The sequence below is a fragment of the Aptenodytes forsteri genome, unplaced genomic scaffold (assembly GCF_000699145.1).
Source record: "Aptenodytes forsteri isolate BGI_AS27 unplaced genomic scaffold, ASM69914v1 Scaffold640, whole genome shotgun sequence".
Classification (NCBI taxonomy): domain Eukaryota; kingdom Metazoa; phylum Chordata; class Aves; order Sphenisciformes; family Spheniscidae; genus Aptenodytes; species Aptenodytes forsteri.
The window spans coordinates 727,769-731,800 of NW_008794887.1; positions in this window are offsets into that span (position 1 = coordinate 727,769).

The following is a 4,032-nucleotide window of genomic DNA, read 5'->3' on the forward strand; positions in this document are numbered from 1 at the left end:
CCCGCCGGCTGCGCCCGCTCGGTAATAACGATTGGAAAGGACCCAGTTACTAACAAATCGGTAGGACCGATTTATTTACCTTCTAAATTAAAAAAAAAAAGAAAAAAAAACCCGCTTTATTTTTGTTTTCCTTACTTTTTTTTTGCTGCTTCATTTTCCCAGAGCCCGCCGCGTCTCCTCCTGCCAGCAATCTTCCCCCGCCGCGGTGGCTCGGAGAGACTGTGTGGGTGTGCGCTCAATGAGTGACGATCGCCCGTTTCCTCTTTGGGGGAGCCGGAGGTGACAGCAGTGTGTCATCAGCCATATGTGCCACTCCGGCACCCGAGGATAGCGGGGCCGTGCGGAACTATTTCTGGGAGCAGGAGCTCGGTCTCTCCTCCCAACGCTGGATTTCATTTATTTAGCATCTTTCCAGCAATGGGTGGCTCGAGGTGAGCGGGCTGATGTGCCGAGCTCCCCCCCGGGACGGCTGCGTCCCTACGGGGAGAAGAGAAAACCCGATTTCCCTGCAGCCTTGGGCAGGGGAGGGGGCGGAAACAACCAGCAACTTGATTTTTCTAGTCTCGGAGGTGATAGCGTGGCCTCGGCGCCCTCCTGCGAAGGGCTGCTGTAGTTCGCAGTCGCTGTCTGGCACCGCCGGCACTTGCTGAATGCAGCGGTTTCCCACCCGTGGGGGTGGCGCGACGGCAGCACAGGGGGACAGGGTGGTCAGCGTGGCCCTTGAGCTGGTGTCACCCCTCTGGAATGAAACTTTCTAGCTGAGGGGACCTTAATTTTACGGCTGTTCTCCTTAACCCTGTTGTTGAGGCGCTGGCTGCGAGCAGAGCGGGTGGTTTTGCACGTTGCGGCGGTGAACGGTCCGTGTGTCGGCTACCGGGGAGCGCCGGAGGAAACCACGCTTTCCTGCGACGGGGAGCATCCCACCTGCGAAACCCGGGCACTGCGTGGCTACAATGGCATCGCTTGTGTACCCTCGCCCGGCAGGGACACGGGGCTTTCCTGCCACGACCGAAATACCGGGGCGTCCAGATGAGAGATGTCCAGCCTCCCCCCTGCGAGCGCCCAGGAGCTGGATGTGCCGCGCGGGTGCTTAGGCCAGGATCAGCACGATTACGGAGGGGCTGTGCTGATCAGGGACGGGCTCCAGCATGGCGACTTACAGGGCTTTATGCTCTCTGGTCACCGGCTGCAGCTTTCCCCTGCTTTATGCTCCCTTGTATCCTCCTCCAGTTGTTGCTCCCGGGGCCGGGACAGGGGATCAGGCAGCAGCAGGGGTTGTGCGAGGACTCGCAGCTTTTCACTTGCATCCTGCCAGGCTGAGCTCGAGCCTACGGTGAGAAATGGCGTGGATGCAGAGTTCCACCACTGCAGCTCTCCGGTGCCAGCTAACGTCACGGTTTCATTCGTCCGCGCGTGCGGCTGCCTCTCGTGTTTTAGCGAAGTCGCTCCATGCTCAGAGCCGCGGCTTTTGGGGAGCTGAGAGCACGATGTGCCGGTCCTGGTTGCTGGGTCGTAGCCCCCACCGGGCGCCGATGCGAGCGCCGGGCTGGGAACGTTACTGCAGCCTTTGCACTGAATGCACAGGGGTGAGCACCTCGGTGAGGGTGCTCGGGGTGTGGAGCGGGTGCTTGGGCACCCCTGGGGAGCCCGAGGATGCCTCCAGCCCGCCCAGGGACGCCTTGCGCGGGTGGGAGACGAGCTCAGTGCCGGCTTTTTGAACACGCGGGGCTCTTCTTTCAAGCCAGTGCGGTTCCACAGCAGGGCCAGATAAGCCAAGTGGAAAATGGTCGGAGGTTTTCCGCTCTGCGTGGCCGGGTGATGAGGTTCTCGCCGTAAAGATGCCTCTGCGCCGCTCTAACCCCTCTGCTCACAACAGCGCTTCCACAACCGTGTCTGCAGCTGCCGGTGGGAATGGCGTTTTGTGTTCCTGCGTTAGACCCTGTTGGTGAGCAGGAACCGATGGACGAATTTACTGCTCGGCCTCGTCCCGGTGGCGGCCGGAGCTGATGGGGGTGGAAAGGAAAACCTCAGCCGGCTGCAGGCTAATGCCGCTGGGCGTCACCGGGGCGGATTTTAAGTGTCCCCCGCCAAAAGGCAGCCAGGCTAATTTTTTTTGTTGGTAATAACCGAGGAGCCCAACGCTGCCTCCGCCATAAACGCACTAAATAACTTTGCTCAGGCAAGTAAAGCCTTTGATTGAGGGATCTGACGGGCTCCTTCGTTCCTTCTGAGTGGTTAATGGAGGTAACGAATGAGAGACTGTCCCCGAGGATGATGAAGGCGACGTTTTTGGGGTTCAATTGACATTTCTAGCACAGCTCAGGCCTCGTGTGAACCCGGGGAGTTTGCAGCCTCCAAGTAACGTGGGCTATTCAAGGAGGAGATGCAGGCTGGGGGTCAGGAGAGCTTGCTCTTCCCCTGCCTGCCTTCCCCTGCTCTTCCCCTGCTCTCCATCGTTTCCCTGCCGTGAGCACTGTGGAAGTGCACCGATTAGCCGAGACCTTGAGCGTACCCGAAATGCATTAGAGTTAAGTAATTCAGTTATGGCGTTAACATGGGGATCTGGGAGAGAGGCAGGTGTGAGAGATGCTTGGAAATGCCGGGGAGGCAGCTCCCAGCTGCAGGGCGAAAGCACGGCTGGACAGCGGAGAAGGGAGCACGAGGGACCGGCCTGGGTGGGCCGCGGAGGCACACGTAATATTGGGGGGGGATGGAAAAACGTGGTTTTGAGCAGGATTTTGAAGCAGCTGAGAAGGCGGCAGAGCTTCGACTCTTTCGACAAACGACTTGCCATCGCTCTGCCCGGCGAGTTCCCGTGCACGAACGCTGCTGGGAAGTGGGGATTTTACCTGGCTTTGCGACGATGACTGTGAAAGCTGGCTGTAGAAGCAGCTTTAGAGCTGTTCCTGTCACTCCGGGCGTTGCATCTCTCAACCACCACAGCCCAAATGTCCGGGGGTGCTGCAAGCCTGCCCTTGCCCTTGGGTGATCTTCCCTTCGCAGGATGAGGCCGGTCCCCAGCACCCCAGAGGCAGCACGGGGATTTTACCTGGCTTTGCGACAATGACTGTGAAAGCTGGCTGTAGAAGCAGCTTTAGAGCTGTTCCTGTCACTCCGGGCGTTGCATCTCTCAACCACCACAGCCCAAATGTCCGGGGGTGCTGCAAGCCTGCCCTTGCCCTTGGGTGATCTTCCCTTCGCAGGATGAGGCCGGTCCCCAGCACCCCAGAGGCAGCAGCGAGGGTGGGCGAGGGACCTCCGCCAGTCGGGGGGACCTTTTCCTGATGCTGCCTTCGGCTTAAAACTTTGCAGAAACTATCGGGAGGAGGAGAAAATGCCGCAGGGGGGGATGCCCTGTGCTCCTCTTGGCTCCTGCTGCCAGCATCCCTGCCGGATGGGCTGCTGGCACCCAGGGTGGTGGGTGGGCTGCTGGGGAAAACCGCAGGGGAAGAGCTGCAGCCCTGGGAAGAGCAGAGCATCCCCCAGGGCAGCCAGGCTGGATCCGGCTCTGCCCGTACCCGTGGTCCCGGATGGTGCGTTGGCTGTGGATGTGCAATGCGGACCCCAAATCCCGGGGCCTGGCTTACACGGGCGACGATCGCAGGAGCTTGGATCGTTCCTCCTGCCTCTAAAGTCTCCCTCTGCCTTCCTCCTCTCTGCAGCCAAACCTGCAACAGCTCCCGGGGCGGCTGCGAGGCTTTTCTTTAATGCACGGTGAACTTTTGTGCCCTGTCCCCCACGTGCAGCCCCTTGCCGGGGCGGCGGTGCAGCATTGGACCCCATCCCCCCTCCTGCTCTCCCTGCCGGGCTGCCCATCCCCGGCATGCCGCCTGCCTCCATCACACACGCGCAGGGCTGAGGCCATGCTGTTTTCTTTGCGTCAAAATTAAGTTCGAACCTGATGGAAAACCTTAATTTGCACTTCAAAGTGCTTTGCAGCAATCTGCCAGCGTGAGCAAAGCCGGAGCTGGCACTCGGGATTTTTCCGGGGCCCTGTTTGCGGCAGAGCCTAGCCCCGTGGCTCCTGCTCGC